Source organism: Apteryx mantelli, chromosome 1 (assembly GCF_036417845.1).
Source record: "Apteryx mantelli isolate bAptMan1 chromosome 1, bAptMan1.hap1, whole genome shotgun sequence".
Lineage (NCBI taxonomy): Eukaryota > Metazoa > Chordata > Aves > Apterygiformes > Apterygidae > Apteryx > Apteryx mantelli.
In genome coordinates, this window is record NC_089978.1 from 181,346,868 (window position 1) to 181,364,774 (window position 17,907).

General features: G+C 37.0%; 1 protein-coding gene across 1 annotated transcript in view; it reads right to left on the reverse strand.

Annotated features, from left to right (window-relative positions):
• The window catches only part of TRHDE (thyrotropin releasing hormone degrading enzyme), a 227,958-nt gene that overhangs the window by 102,398 nt on the left and 107,653 nt on the right, over window positions 1-17,907 (reverse strand). The gene's annotated exons all lie outside the window — the stretch shown is intronic.

The window sequence follows — 17,907 nt, forward strand, 5'->3', positions numbered from 1 at the left end:
TTTAGCAAAATAACTGAAGCAAAAAAAAAAAAAAAAAGGAATGAATTCAGGAGATGCTTGTAATTGTTTGTAAGAATTGAACAGTGAATAAACCAAAAGATGGTGTTTGCATTATTAACACTATGCTATATTTTTATGGTGGTACCTAATTTTACTGGGAGACCAGTCATGTTTGGAATACACAGAAAAGCATAGAAAATAATCCCTAGCTCAAACAGGTTATTATCTGAACAGACAAGACCATAGGTCAGGAAGCATTATTACCTTCATTTTCCAGAGGAACAGAACGACTAAAGTCCTTAGAGATGTTTAAGCATATAAATAGGATATACATAGCTAAAAATATTTCAGGATCTAGTAAGTAACTAGGCCAACCCAAAACCAAACCAAAGCACAGCTAAAAGGGGACCTACATATAAAAAGTATCAGTCCAAACCCCTACCAACAAAGCCATGTTTCAACTCCTTGCACATCTTTTCTCCTACTCATTTGTTAGTATTCCAGGGTCTCCTTATTTTCACAGAATCTAAATTTCACATAGTAACAACTAACATATTTATACATGTACCTTACTCTACCGATTTCTGGGAGAAGTAAGCAAGCAGATACCTTCATAAGATCTTACCTATGAAATCTTTTTCTATCCAGAGACCAGAAATGGTTAGACAGACATAAAATAGTTAAAAAATTGCTCTCATAGCTAACATTTAGCCACATCTTGAATGGAACTACAGCTGGCCTTTATTCAGCAAAGAAAATTAAAAATCAAATAAAGACTGAATAAGGAATCTGATGCACAAAGGAAGGTCTACCCTCTCAGGATCTATCCCTTTTCACAGCTACTTTTGAAATACTTTCTATCAATTAATTACTTTCAGGAAATCCATAAGTCCTATTAGCAGCTTTCAGAACAACAGTATGCTTGTCCCAGCTCTGCTGTGTTCCCCACACAGTTTACCTATCTGGATGACTCACCTGCTGGGGACCAATATGAGAAATGAGAAAACGAGAGCGAAGGGAAAGGGGAAAAACAGAAAATCAGAGAACCCTGAGGGGGAATGTCTTGGGGAGAAGGGAGGAGAAATTGGGGAGCAAATGCAGCCCTTGGTGTGGAGGCAAAAAAGGGATACATAATAAGAGGGGAAGAAATGGGAGAAGACCACTTATTTCACCTTTCTTGCACTTTGATAGCAGACAGAACAGAGAACAGTGACTCTTTTAAGAAGAGCAGGGGCAATCAATACATTCCCAGATTTTGGAAGGAAAGGGAAAGACAGGAAACAGTGTAACTCTGATTAGAGATGAAGAGGAACGTTTGCAGGGAGAAGGATTAGAAAGCAAAGGTAGTAGAAAGCAACTGTCATAAGGAAGAGGGACTTACTAAATAGAGCATCTTGGAGGATGACCCTAACTAGAAGGCCCTGGGAGGAAAGGAAGGTATGTGGAGTAAGTTCAATTAGAGGAGCAATGGAATACCTAGCCTTGGGGTTATCTGAATGGCCCAATATGCTAACATTTTCATTGCATCTAGAAAGCAGTGAACTAGACGAGTCCAGATGACCTACATTTCCATACTCTCTGAAAACTTCTCTGAAACCTACACAATAAATTGTAAATCACAACAAAAGTCACAAATTTGTCCTACTGCAGAGGACACCCTTTGGAAACTGTCGGCATCATTCCCTGAATGCTCTGACACACAACTGATCTGCTCCCCCTCTTCACTCTCAGGGCCACTTCTGCTCTGCCAACGTTTGTCCAGCTGAGGAACAACATACAGAGTCTTGAGAAGCGAACCTAGCTCTACAGGGCAAATGGTCATTTACTGATGATTTAAATGCTGTCCCCCAGGCAGTGGATGACTCAGTACCCTGTCGAGATATAAAGTACATTGGTTTAACAGGTCTAGTGAAAAGCAATCCTTTCCTAGTCACAAAACATATCTATGTTCTTGACAGTATAAAATCTGACTCACATTAAGTCAGAGGAAAGGTACCTATCTCATTTTAATAAAAATCTATTCAGAAAAATGTACTAGATATTCAATTTGTATTAATAGCACTATCTGGCTATAGTGAAGCACTTTTCATTAGTAAATCTCCAAGTGGGTTGATACCAATAAGAGGTTGATATCAATATCCTGCATATTACCTAAAGGGAAACCGAGGCACATCATAGTGAAATGATTTGCAGAAGATCACCCAGCATGCTCATCAAATAGCTTGTGATATCTTCCAAACTTCCTCAGCCTCAGCACTGTGACTCCCCTGCTATAAGAAAGGAAGCTAGAATATGAACTGAGAGCCCGTTATCTACTCCATGGAAATTAACTACATACACGTTCCTCTTCTGCAAAGTGCTCTTGGAAAAAAGCATGCATGCGGCAATTTGCCAACAGTGGCTGAAGTGCTGTAAATTTACTGTCTTTCTTGCCCTGAAGAAACTTGCTTGCACATCCACACCATGGTAAAGAGCATCCATAATTCAAATTAGGAGCAAAATTCCTTCATGCGTGTGTTCAACTTGTCTTTGAAAAGCTAGAAAATGTAGAGTCACAGTTAACACTTTCAGTCTAATTCTCTCCCTGGCAACATAAAATAACATGATTGTAACCTTGATCTCAGATTAAATGAAACTGATTTTTAAAGATTCAGTCCTATGTTTTGTGAACCTGTGGCATCACTACAGGCCACACTTAAACTAAGGTAATTTAATTCTCTGACTTATTAAATGACCCAATTTTACTACATTTTAATTCCTAAACTGATGAATTGTTTCACTTGCAACTTCTTGGAAATGCATTCTGTACTCATTTCTGATACAAAAGAAAGTGCCAAAAGTGTCTTTAACAGGAAAAAACTTGATCTTATGCATGAAACTACAAAAATATGACTATTGCATACTACACAGTACTGTTAGACAGTCACACACAGGATGGGATACATCTGACTAAATGTAGATACCTACAGTCTGTGTCTACAATTGATTCAGTTGTCTAGACTCCCTTTACAGTCAATGGAAGAAGCAGTTACTTCTGGTTGCACTTTGTCTCATCTTAAAGTAGACACCAAAACAGATCAGATGAATTGCACCCTAAAAACACCTATTTCTTTTAATTCACTAGAAAGGGAGCCTAGGAAGACTAATTCATATGTAAGTATCTGCACTGCAGACTTCTAAAATTAGGTGAGATTTATTCAACTGCATCCTCCAAAAAGGCCCTACAGACTCTGATTCTCCACTTTGTTACAAGGATTCTGTTCTACTAGGCAGCTCCCAAAATTTTCTGTAGTGTTACAATATAAAACTGATGTGACACCATCCTTTTATATATATACAGACATAAAACATAAATCATATCTCAGTTTATCCAGCAAGTGTACTGTCATAATTTCATATAAGAAAACAAAAAAAAAGCAAATTTAGATTTCCAAGAGAGACCCCTAAAGAGAGAGTAGTGGGCTTGTTAGCTGAAGGATGATATTCTGTACAGAGCAGACAGCAAAGAAAAACACTTAAAATAATTAACTGGTGAAGCAGTTGCAGTGAATAGGACCATGTATAGACTGATGAGGATCAGCAAACCAGGATATAGAATTATGCAGAAGCTACAAGGCAAGGGCAAGGGGCCATGTGTGAAGAGACATTGATGAGCTGTAAGCTCATTCAGCATTATTCTTTAAAGGACCAAAAATTATGTCAGTATTCCGAAAAGTGGCCATGAAAGAAAAATGTCACCAACACAGAACAGATACCATGAGCTACAGCTGATTCTTGCAAGAGTGAACTACTCTACCATTCTGTAAATGAGCTGGAATGGGGGGAGGCAAAGAGACCATAAAAGGCTGACATAAAAAAGCATTAAAAAAGCACAGCTTTTCCATCTTCCTTCCGATCAAAATCTGTCATTTTTTTCCTAAAGCACCAACTTCTTTCCTCTTTTTGCTTCTCCTTCTGCCTTTTGTGTGTGTTTTATTGTTTTTGTTTTAACCATAAGGTTGAAACTCATCTGACTAAATGCAGATGCCTACATTGTACATATCTGAAGTTAATTCAGTTGTGTACAGCTGAGCCAGCAGCCTAGGCTCCCTTTAAAGGCAATGGAGAGAGAAACAAGCACTTCAGATCATCCTGACTCATCTCATCCAAAAACATGCATCTGAAATAGGCCAGATGAATTTCACCCTAAAAGTGCTTGCTTATCTAAACTGATTATACATGGAGCTTAGAGGACCAGTTAATTGCAGAAGTCTACACAGGGAACATCCCTTGTTAGGTGACATGAATTCCTCTGAAGATATTTTATTCTACGACTTATGGAGAAACCTTGGAAAATGTAAAAGTATAAACTGTGCAAAAACACCTGCCTGGGTTTGCAGTCTGAGAGCATCTTGTAGGCTGACCTACACATTCAAGTAAATCCACTAATCACTAATAATAATTACACAGATCTCAATATATCCTTTCTTCAATGAATGTCCACCTAGCTATCCTGGTTCAGGAATAAAAGTTGTTTATTTTGCTTTAGTTCAAAAAAATTCCTTTAGTCACATCAAAACTAAAACCAGGAAGCATACTGCTATAGAAAACACCACTACAATACCACAGGGTGTAAATCAGGAATGAGATAGTGAGGAGAGGAGCATTAGACTATCAACAGAAATTTCATAACTGAATTTCTAAATAAATACGTCAGTTTTCCACAAAACCTCCTCATGTAGTAAGAACAAACATTAACAATGGTATTTTACATTGTGCAACAGTGTCTCTGTCTGTTCATATCAGTTACTTTGTATGTATAGTTCAGTGATGAGAAGCATCCTCTGAACATCAGTGAAAAGAGAAAACCAAGAAAAGCTGTAAAAGCAACAATAGCTCCTTTTTCTGTTCTTTAAAATGTCTGACCACCCTTCCATTTTGCTTTTTATTCTCTCTCATCTTAAAAAAACCCCACTGAAATGCAGGAGATTTATTAACATTCTCCTATTGCACAGTAGTCAGTTCAAAATCAGTCCTGATTAATATGTAATAGCACCAGTTGTCTTTCAAATACAATGGGAAACCACTAGGAGGCCTAGTTTTGTGGGTTTTTTTCTTATGCTGGTATCTCTGCAATTCAAAATTAGGGTCAGTTTCCCTCTAGCTAAAGAAAATGTGAGTTACTTTATCCTCTATCTCAATTACCCTTGATTTTATTCATATTATTAGAGTTATTATTATCAATAATAATTTGTTACAATCACCTTCATCTTCATTGTTTATAACAAGGTTTAGACCACTTACAGGCACTCACAAAGGTATCATTCTTTCCTAAGATTTAAGATGAGAATCAACATGAGGTTGGAGGGCTATTAATTAATATATACTAGCCTGTTTTTTTTTTAATGAATCAGTGATATTAAAGACACATAAATAGTCCCTCCTTATACTATTTGCTCTGTGCTATGAAAAAATTTTGAGAACAGGGATTTGAAGGAAGAGTGTGTAAATGCCCACTACGTTTTGAAGAAAGTGTCCTGTGGGCAAGGAGATGGGGAGACAAGTAGGCCATAAGCCATACTGGTTTGGTACCATTTACTCGGTGGATTTCCAGCCTGTAAGAGAACCTTTCCCCCAGTCCTGTGGCAACATTAGTTGCTCTGAAAGTCCTAGCAGGACAGTTAAAAGTCTTTGATGAGATGCCTTGTCAAAGACTTTTTGAAAATCCAATGTCTGCTGACATCCTCCCCAAACTCCAGCTGGTTCGTGGAACAGAATTTCCCTTTGCAGTAGTCATGTCAAGTCATGACCAACATACTCTATTTATCCATGTGCTCAATTATCCTACCCTTTATTACAGAACCCCCAACTTGCTGGAGAAGGACATTGGACTCAACACTTTGTAGTTCCCAGGAACCCTAGGGGTTCCTCTAGAGCCCTTCATGTAGACATCAGCATTAGCACATTAGCTATTCTCCGGCACATTGGCTGTTTGTCATGATGGTCTACGCACCTTTGCTGGAAGTTCTGCGGCTTCATACCCAAGTACCTTCAGAACAATGCAGGTGGATGCCACTCAGCTCTGGTCACTTCCTAACAACTATCTTAACCTATTTTAGTTAATATTTCCAACCTATTTTAGTTAGTATTTCCTACATACCTATCTTAAACTGATAGCTCCTGCAATCTATCTGTTACCAAGAATAAACTGGACGTGGGAATCAATCCATTCTTCAGCAGGAAAGTCCAATGCAAAAAACTGATTAAGCTTCTCTACTACACCCTTAGAAACCTGAGTCCTCCCCCTACACTTTGGCCGTCACCCAGTAACACAGAGTCATGCTTGCTGCACACTTAAGTCAGGCACCATCCCCTTTAGGAGATTCACCTGAGATCACAGAAAAACTAAGGAAGACATTTTCAAATTCTGGCTAATACATTTTGATTAATGATTGAAATGTATCATTCCTTCATGAAATGTGCTGAAGGAAGAGATTTTTAGAACTCCAAATACAATAAAAGCAGTGTATGCATTTTTTTTCCTTAAAAATGTTGAGCTCATTTTTAAGGTGCTCTTTCAAATAGAAGCTTTGGGGTATCCACAATCAAATGGTTAGAGTAAATTAGCATAATTTCATTTCAGTTCAAAGTTCCTAAATGTATACTTTATATTCTTTATTTTTCAAAATCTTAGATAATTCTGTGACTCAAAGTTCATTTCAAATATCAGAACGGTAGATTACAAAGCACTCATACAAAGAATGCACATTTGCACATTATTTTTGTAATCTGAACACTAGCCAACAAGTAACATTCAAGTCACGTTTTGCAAAACAATCATTCTTTGTTGGTACTAAGCAACCACAGCTGGATGCCCTATGAAATTTAGCTTATTGGGAAAATCACAGCATGAATTAAAGTGAAAGAACAATTTATATCAAACAAGTAACAAAAATGTGACATTTAAAAAAGAACTCTTACATAAAATTAAAAGACAAAATGAAATCTTTGCCAATTTTACAGAAGTTTAACACAAAAGATTATGTTTTCACGAAGTCACAGCTGCAAGAATAATCTGGAAAATTTGTTCAAATGCACATATACTAAGAATAGTGTATACGTGTGTAAATGATTATTTAAAAACTTGGTCAACTGATTGTTTTGTTACACTACAAGTAGTCCACTGAATTACCTGAATCTTGCTTATTATCACCTTAAAGAACGGGACTGAGTGATGAGAGAAGTCTAGCTGTAATGTTTGTGGAGCAACTAGTGTGACCTTAAATAAATCAACTGACATCCCTTCAGTTCTCCTGTAAGAATAGCTGACAACTACATAAAAAGTTAAACCACTTTCAAATCCTGATGTTGCATTTAAACTGGGCTTTCTTATGCAAACCATAAACCATTGCTGGTTTTCCTTTTTCTCCAAGATAAGAAGTCCAGTCATTCCTCACCTCCAACTCAGAATATTATGCTGAAACATATTTTACCTTCCTGCTTTTGCAATTTGACCCCTACTTCACGGTATAGGGTCTTTCTCTGGTAGTCATGAAACAAGTGTCCTGTTCATACTAGCAGTTACAATACCGTACTGTAGAGGGCTCCTGAGAGACCTCTCCTAAAGCTCTTCTACTGAACTGCGAAAACATAGTCTTCTTTGCAGTTTTCTTTGCAATTCTTTAAATACATCTATCCAAAATACCTTATCTGTGGGAACTATAAACGTACTCACTGAGAGTTTTTTTTCATGGAATTAATTAGAATGGATAATGAGTCACCAGCACCAAATCCCTCTTTCATTTTCAGAAACTGAGCACTGTAATACACCAGTTTGGCTATTTTCTGTATTCTCTAAGAGTACCTAAAAATACCCCAAAAAATGAACCTTAATGAATGTGAATTTGCTGAGTGTGAATGCTTCCTTATTTGATTAGGATAACAGAATGTATTTGTTCAAATGAGTAAACATGTGCCTATGATTTTTTTCCCCATTGCAGAGATGTAAAATGTTCAAACGAATTCCTAGAGGCTTTCCCTTTGGAAAACACGTGTAAAAGCCGTGAGAAGAAGGAAGGAAGGAGATAGATATATGCAGAGAATGCAACATCCTAGTACAAAATGTGGCAATACAAGCCTAATCCTGAAGTTCTCAGTCCAAGCCATCATTTCATGAAACACCAAAATATCTTAAACATGTAAGCAGCTCAAATTAAATTCTACTGCTTACACACATACAAGTGAGCAAGAAATTAAGTATTTGGCTGAATTAAGGTTACACAGAGAAAATTTCCCTGTACTCAGAAATAAATTATTGCAAAAGTAAGGGACAACATTCATACCTTTAAAAAAAAAAGACAAAAAACTAACCCTGTCTAACAGTACAGTTTAGGAAAAAAAGCTTCATAACTTTATCTTCTTCACTTTTTAAAATAATACATAATTTCCAATAGATATTTATCAATTGGTACTCCCTCATAAGTTAATGTGTTGCTGATATTCAGGAATAAAACCAGGGTATATCTTAACAAACTAATTTTAACTTGCAAATACATAATTTTTTAAAGTTTACTTACAGTCTGATTAAGCCATTAGTTTAAAAATCAACAAGTAAGCCTGAAACCTGTAATGTACTGTGCTAAATCATCAAAGATGCATAAACGCACCTTACATTGTTTTTATAAATTGTAAGGCCATTTATCTGATGCCAAAACATCACTGGAAAAAGTAATATTATACGCAAGGATAACTTTTCACAGGGAAATCATAATCATTTTCTATTCTGACAAATACAGCTGTTCTAGGGGTGGATAATACCAAAACAGTCAAATGTAAAGATGAGTTTTGGTGAAATGTTTGTCTTAGACATCAGTTCTGTTGCAAATTTTAGGAACATGATACAGTGAACAAAATTCAGTGGTAAATGACCATAAATAAGCATGTTCTTCAGATGGTCACCGTAGCATCATTTTCCTTGAATAATAAAATGAGTCAATCGCCTAGACGAAATACTGCTGGCACTCAGTACTGGGACTTATTTACAACAGTAGTTTTATTTAGTTTTGCCACCAAAATCTCTCTTATATGTTCTGACACCATTGACATGGACAAAAGCATGTTATACTTTTTCATTAAGTGCTTGTATGAGGAAATCTTCAAGGATGGGCAAACACATGAGGTTGACATTATTTATACAGATGGGCCATCACCAGAATTCAAATCAGTAGTATATAAACCATTGCATCTTAAACTCCATTGTATTAAGAATTTATTCTAATAACATAACTGGCTCCCCAACTCCATATTTTCTATTAGAAATAAAGGACGAAGATATTCCCTGTATGATAGAACAGTTATAGAAGTAAGTGTTTAACAGTCACAGTTACTTCAGTTTAAATAGGAAATGTATCACCATTTTACCAACCAGCTGTACAGAGAATCCAAAAGCAAATTAAATAAAATAAAATTTGGTATTGCTGCAAAGACTTTCTTTTCATATTACAGTAACAGGGAATAGAACACATGACAGCATTAGACCTTTTCCTTTTTTAATTTCTACGAATCTAAGTTCAGAGGCTGTTGAAAGAACTAGGTTTGCAGAACTCATCAAAAGAGGGGTGCATCACATACCTTTCAGTTGTTGCTGTGATTTAATAAAAAAATCATTATTCTTGCTTGCTGCTCTAGTCTTTTCTTAAAATAATACATTTGGGAAGCAGCAGCTGTTGGCCCTTTCTCTAGTTGGGAGAGATAGGCCTACCATCAGTTTGCATACTCCAGTCTCGCAGAGTGGGTCCATCAGATTAAATGTTTTCAAATGCTCATTGCGTTCACAGGAACAGACATCCACTAGACATAGCATTTCATTTTATCACAGTAAAGCAAAATACAAATGCATTTCAGCTCTGGAAAGAATTTAGGGAAATGAAATATACTTTTCTTTAAAAAGTCATGTCCATGAAAAGCAAGTCCATTTATGATATTCAAAGTTGCCTAAGGTAGTGGCTATGATTAAAATAATTATCTCTGTTTTGTCTCTTAGTTCAAATCAACAATGTGTACTTCACTTTAATTCAAGCAGTAACATACTGAATGATGAAACACACATAGTGTACATCATAGTACATAACTCTCCAAGAAAAAGGATATTAAAACCCTGAATCAGAGAAATGTCTACACATATGCTTCATTTGAAGAGCAGGCAGAGGTCCTTTCATCAGTTGAGAGACCTTCAGTCTGGAAGGGACTGGTAGGCTGGAGCCTCATGTACCACAGGCTATTAAATCCCACATGATTATTCAGCTCAATAGCTTAAATACGTCTAAGTATGATGTGGGTTTTAGCTAAAACACATTTCCTAGTGCTTGTATAATTTCTATTGGTTTACAGCAGGGAAGAGACTACACACTATTTTTCTGTCTAATAGTTCTTTCCAGGAATTATCAAACCCTCACTGTTAAATCTAGTGCCTTATCTCTAAATTGAACGTACTTCATTACAGCTTCTAACCTTATTTCTTAGAATGGCCTTCCCACTAAACTGAAGAGTCGTTTTCATACATAGGTACCCAGATGCTTTGGCAAGTTAATAGCTTTTCTTCTTTTTAAATAAACCAAAAAACTAAGCTTTTTCAGCCTGCCACTTTAAGGCATTGTCTCCAGCATAACCCATATGCTTTCAAAGGTTTCCAATATCTCTTTTAAAATGCAGATAGCAAAAATGTACACAGCTTCAGAGCTGAAATGTGGGTGATATGCCATGCAGTACACCTGCAGCAAGTCTGATACAATTTGTGTGGGTTACACTGGCTGTACATGAATGTTGATGGTCCAGCACATGTGCAACAGTTCTGCTATGTCTAGCATATGTCAGCGCTACTACCTTCAAACTGCACAGATGGTGACGAAACACACAGCCACCCAAGGATACAGCCAGCACAGGCTTTTCTGCTCGTGTTCAGTTACTGTTGTCCCTGACTTCACGACATCTATCAGTGCTGTCAGAGCAAGAGCTCTGGCTGGGCTGATGGAAGATGCAAACAAATGACCAAGTTCTTCTTTCTCTGACAGAATGTCCAAGTGTAAAAAGAGGACAAGTCCAGGGAAGCAATGACGTGTGGTAGCTCTAAATCCAACCAGTGTGCTATACAGTATGAAAGCCCTTTTCTGCTATTTGCTTCCTCCTGCTTATCCAAGCATAACACTGGAGAGCTTGTTGCATAGCATCTTATGGAGCATTCATGGGCTTCATGTTTACTATCATGACTTCTAAACCCATTTCTGACATGACTCATTTCCAGAATACAGCTTCTCATTTTGTAAATATGGCCTGCATTTCTGGTCACTAAATAACACAGCCTCATCCTCAACATTATTTACAACTTAGCCAGTCTGTCAACCACATATTTTATCAGAAATGATTTTCCATTTATCTCCAGAGCACTGATGAAATTCTTGAATAGCTCTGGGCATAGAACCAATCCCTGTGGAAATTCTAAAAAAACTAAAAAATTCATGATGATTCCCCATTGACTACTACCTTTGGGATTGGTATGGTCTGACAGTTTTCTATTAATCCGTTCAATGTGTTCTGTAGTGATACTGCATAGCACTGCTTTTTAACTAGAATATTATGCCATAGTAAAACAAAGATTTAAAAAGTCTAAGTATCAACACAATTTATCTTTACCAACCACGCATTTAATCTCATCAAAAATTGAAATCAGATCTGTTTGACCAGGTTTGTTTCCACAAAACATGAATATTAATATTCCTTTATTTTTTAGTTAACTGAATCCCATATAAGCATCTCAAATCATTTGCCTAAAGACTGATTTGCAGCTAACTATAATTAAGCATGCCTTTCTATTTGCACTCTTTTAATATCTCTTTTAAGTTTCAGAATTTATCCAGTATTTCAACATTAATTAAAAACAACAACAACAAAACTTCAGCCAGTTCCTTCCTGAATAAAAGTCCTCTGGGCCTCCTAAATACATAGCAGACTGAAACTTTGCTGAGCATGCTTTTACGTCAACTTTTTTCCTTTTACACTACTTCATTACCTCCTATTTATTTTCTATCTCCCATTCTTATCTTTTGTTATAGGTTACTTTTACATTTGTAATTGCTGCTCTTGTTTCTTTGCTCTGAACCAGGATGAGTTTCAACAAAAGTTATCTCGTCTTTATTATGGATTGTTGCTTTTTGGACTCCTTTAGGGAAAAGTCAGAAACCACCTGGAAAGGTTTAAGACATTAATGCACTCAGCTTTCTGTTTTGCCTCTTTGCTGAAAATTACCATCACAAAGTACAGCTGGAGAAACCGAACATATAAGCGCATTTCAGGAACTCCAGTGCATAGGTAGGAGTTTAAACCCACCTTTGTCAACATTTTATTTTAAGCCGTGGAAACATCTGAGACATGGACACACACCTTTCTACTCTCTAGACTCCCTGTGAGGGAGAGGAGTATAATAAATGACTGCAGGGCATAATGCCTTGAGTCACTGGTGCCATTTCTGCTTTGATCATCCACTCCAAAGCTTAGATTGCCCTTGTCTCTCAAAGGGGAACAGGCAGAAAACTGTCTTTTACTACAAGAGGTTGTGTCTTAATGGTTGCTCTTCCTCATGTTAGTCTCACTAAGCAATCTTGCCTAATGAGCTCTTCTTTAAAACACAGTGTTTTTATTAACATTTTTGCTCAGTTTTTATTATTTCCACTCAAACCCATACATAGTTTTCCTCAACTTGGGGGAAGTAACCCTCCTGAAGCACTGTAGATGTGTAGCTGTTTATATAGAGCACACAGTGCTTACTATATTTCTTCTTCAGAAAACACTATGTTAGTATATGCTCAGCAGTGTAACAGGCTAATAACAATTTGTTTTGAGTCAGGCAGGTGCTCAAGTACCTTAATAAGACAGGTATTTTTAATATTTTGAAGTACCTGTCTAATTTTAAGCACTGGCACACCACCAGCTGGAATGGGATAGTCTCCAAACTCGAAGTCAGGCATTCTTGGGATGGCTCTGAACTTGAACTTAAAGGTTTCACTGCCTCCGAGTTTTGACGGGTTTCATATTGGACACAGTAAAGACCTACAATCTTTTTATCTAAACAAAATGAAATTGTTTTCATTACAAGATACTTCCTCTGTTACAATGCATTATGAACAAACAGCTTTTGAAATCACTTTCTGTAATCTGGGCACTGACCTACTGTGCTAGCTAGTCAGGGAACAGATACCACCATCATACAAATGCACACAAAGAATTTAATGACTTTCACAAATGACATCACCGCTAAATTAGTCAGGAAGAACAAAATGTTCTCCCTTTATACTATGTTAAGAGAATAGGTTGCAAGGCCACCTGGATTGTATCATAGGACTTTTAAAATAGGTAGGTGTCATCTTATGTCACTGATTTAGTTATGTGAATAATTAAAAATAAAATCTGTTTTACTATATTTTACCATGTATTTAGTATTTCTTTTACTATTAATGAGCTGCTCTCACTTTTTTTGTATTTCATAGATGCACATCATATCCATTTATTAGGCCAAATCACAGTTTCATTGCACTCATGAACTGAGTGGATTTCACTCCAATATTAATCATGGTTTTGTTGGGCAGAATCGATGTTTTGTTTTGTTTTGTTATTCCATTGCCAATATGCTCTGCAGTGCCTGGGGAACATAAGTAAAAAGCACCAAGTTTTTAGAGAGCCTTTCTACCAACTACACTACCACTACTACTATTACTACTGATTTCCTAACATGGACCATTGCCTTTGATGGGAGGCAGGGAGGACGGTCACCCCGTATTACTGTTAGGAATATACCTTCCTTCCATCATTTTGATGCAGAAAGGGGAAAAAGCACTTTTAAAGAAATGGCACAGAGTTAAGAAGGAAAAGTAAACTATGCATATAAAGGTTTAGGAAATAACAAATTATTTGGACTGCAAAGCCTGGACTAGTGACTGATCTCACTCTTGAGGTCATTTGAGCTTATAGGGAAGAAAAAAAGGAATATTCTTCCCTATTCCAGCCATCCTCCTCCTTGTTTTGATCATTGTTTGTCACTTGCCCAGACATATTCTATTGGGGGTACTTTTATAGTTACGCTCCATCCTCTTGGTCTTGCCTGCTCTGATTGCTGCCAGAATCTTAAGCTGGTAATGTCAAAGCATCTCAAATTCATGAGGCTGATGAGAACTACTTCGGGTATTATCTGGTTCTCTACACCATCCTCGGTGCCCTGTCATCCCTCCTATCATCTGGCTGAAACTGCTCATCTAGGGCTATGACTTCTTCAGGTCCCTCTGGGATACATCTATCTCACGCTGCTTGGGTCTGGCTGCTCCCTTAGTGATGCAGCTGTCTTGTTTCACCATTTTATTACAGCTGGTTGTGCCTTGCTGATTGTTGTTCCTCATGTTATTCTTGCTGCACGCTTTCCTCCTCTGTCAATGCAGCTCTCCAGGGCTATGATTCCTGCTGTCAGTTATTTCTGGTGCGGAAAGGATGTCACGCTTTTTGCTTTGTTTTAACAATTCACAGATTGCCTGTGTTCAGCAGGCAATATTTGCTGCTGCACTTGGCATATAACCGCTTTTCCTGTCATTGTGGGAGGGCGCTATCTGACTTCCAGCTGCACTACAAAGACATATCCACGCTCCCACGTAACTTGAGAGTTTGAAATCTTCTGTCAATACTACTAATTAATGAACTATCACAACTTTTGGGTTTTCTCTGCATATTTGTGGCCCTAGTGGAGGATGACATGCTCCTATCTTAAGAACAATTAGTATAATGCTTTTGAAGAGCCAAATATTACTGCCAACAGTTCAAATGGAAACATTGTATTCTGAAGGGCTGCAGTATCTTTTTCACTCTGTTTGTGGGATTAAGTGAATACAATTTGTCAGGACACCATGGCACCACACTTCTTAATATGTGCAGTCACTGAGGACAAAGAAGTGGAAATGAAAAATATATTCAGCTTCAAGGCATTTAAATAGAACAGTTTCAATTATTATCTCCAAGTTTGGTGTATAGAAAGAGAAAGAGGAAGAGGCAAATCTTTAAAATGACAGCTGATAATGTCAACCAGAGATGGACATTTTAATGGTACCTAATTGACTTATCCCATATTGATGAAAAACAATGACAGTGACACTCAATGACTGTAATTTTACTGAAGAAAAATCAGATGAGAGAAAGTTTCATCATTTCAATTTCACACAGAAAATCATAAAGAGAGAAAAGAGATCATATGGACAAACCAAGGACCCCATGGAGCAAAAGGTGAAAATTTTTTAAAATAAAGGGAATGCAAAAAAAAAATCAAAATATAGGTGAAAGATACTGCATGTAAGGCTAGACCTATTAAAAATAAACACTTTAAGATAGTAGAAAAGTCCTTGTTGATGGACCTCATCCAAAGTTTATTAGAGCCAAGAGAATAATTTCCTAAGAATTTGAGATTTGTCACCAGTTAAAAAAACAAGACAGCAAACAACCAAAGCGCCATCCCAGAAACTCCAGCAATAATATCCCTTCATCATGGCTCAATCTGCAACAAGGACCATGAGGCACCTGAATATATTTGAGTACACTTTTCACCTGGTAAAAGCTTTATCTATGAAACACACAAAAAAAGAAAGATTAATAGCAGTATAAATGATGAGAAAGACAGTGCCTTTGGAACAATTTTACAGTCTGGATTCTTCTGATGTACGATTCATCATGGTATTTATATTGGCGGACACCACAGAGCGAGAAGGATAGGCAAAGTTTTATCAAATAAATGAGTTTGTTTCATCAACAAGCTAGTTGATTTGATGTGCAAGCTATGCATATATGCATATAAAGTTACGTAAAAATGAAAAAAGAATGCAGGATCTACAAAATGTTAAATCTACTCTATCAATTTATCCTCAGAAGGAAACAATGTCAAGTGCTTAGAGGAAGGTATAGAAATTGCGAGAAAAGACCTATGAAGTCAATGGGGAAAGTTTCCTCCTACTATATTAATATTGTTTGCACTTAAAACAAAGGGATGGATGGATAGAAAAGCAGAGGGACAGACCAACAGATAGCAAAAGGGAGACTTTATGGGAGAAGGAGTGTGTCTTTTAATCTTCTCACCTAAGAGAATGTGTAAGCAAATTCATCCATCATCATTCCTCCAAGTGGTTTGAGAGATCTAGTAACTGGGTTCAAAATTTTACAGGATCAGGCTCTGATATGAACACACTCAAAGTCATTTAGGGTTCTGGGAGAGCTGAAAGGCCATCACAGAAACTGAGTGGAGAGGCTGTCATATCCACTGGGCATAGTGATTGTTACATTAAAAAGGAACCTTTAAATGAACAAACAGATACAATATTGGGCTTTAAGATAGTGCTTTAATCCACACAGAAAACAGAGTGATCCTATTAGCCTGCATAAAATAGCCAGCAGTATACAGATGTGCCCTAATGTCCTATTTGTCATTTCAATGTAAATGAAAATTACTTAATGTTTGTAAAGTGTTCGTATGATGAAAAGATAAGTGACAAATATTATGCTAATATTACTATTATCATATTAATTAGAAAAAATAATTAGCTTGAAATATTAAGATACCAATCTGAGATAAACCTCTGAACCTACCAAGCTTCAGTTATCACCAGCAAATATATGATTAAAACATTTAAACAATGAGAATACTTCAGTATGCTGAAAGTTGCTTGTTATTACAGCTTAATTGACCAAAAGCAATGTAAGCAAAGCCAGCTAAGGGATTTTTTTAAATGTTATTTGGGCTCTTGAGCAACTCCAGCATTTTAAAATATTGGCCTAGGTATTTTATGTTTGCATATTTGATCCTATACCTATTACACATACACACACACACACAGAGGAGAACCAACTTGAATTTGTTGCTGAATGGGAATAGCTGGTAACTGAAAGAGAGGATACACCTCTTTTTAGCCCAGAGTGAGCACTGGATAAACAGATAATATCATCTGCACACAGAATATCTGGAGGCTCAGTAGGCAAGTCACAGCTACGCTGCTGTGTTGCTACAACCCCACGTTACACAGCTAATGATGCAGAAGGAAAGTATCACCAAACACAAGGGTGACAGTCAGAAGACTCTTACTGTTGAATCATCAGTAGAGAGCTCCTATACAGCCTTCATAGAGGAAGGCTGCACACAGCAGCCTCTGTGTCACACAGCAAGCATGCTCGGTCATGAAATTAAGGTATTTTGCATATAATAGCATATAGCAGAAAATAATCATGTGGTCTAATGGAAACCACCAGCTTCTGGGTCATTTGCTAAGAGCAAGTTCAGGCATACGATCGAGAAGGTGGAAGCATGCGGCCCTCTCACTCCTCCATTGAAGCTAGTGTAACAGTCCCAAAGCTGGCCAAAAGGTTTCCTATCATTGAAATACAATTTGAAATTGCCTGAATTTAATACGTATTCCTTCATCACCCATAGATGTCAGTTCCCCTGTTCTCACTGGTAAGCAACAACTTGAGAGTTCACTAGTTGGCAGAATACAAAAAAAATCTCATGCATAGGAAAAACAGAGAAACTATTACATTCAATTCTAGTACCTGGCAAGTTTTCTAGAGAGTTTCACTAGGACAAAGACAATACGTTCTATCGCATTTTAAAGCATCTAATACAACTCAGACACAAAACAAATAATAACAAAAAAATCAAATCCTCTTGCTGACAGCCTCACAAGTTTGTTTATATCATTCAATAACACTGGAAGTGCTGAACATAATTGGCTAAAATCACTGTAATACATCCCAAATTAAAGTCTCCCAACCAATAACCACTGTGGTGTATGCATTTTTACAATGATATTTGTTTTACAGGTGGAACATGTTACTCTAATAGTTACTGACATATCAAAA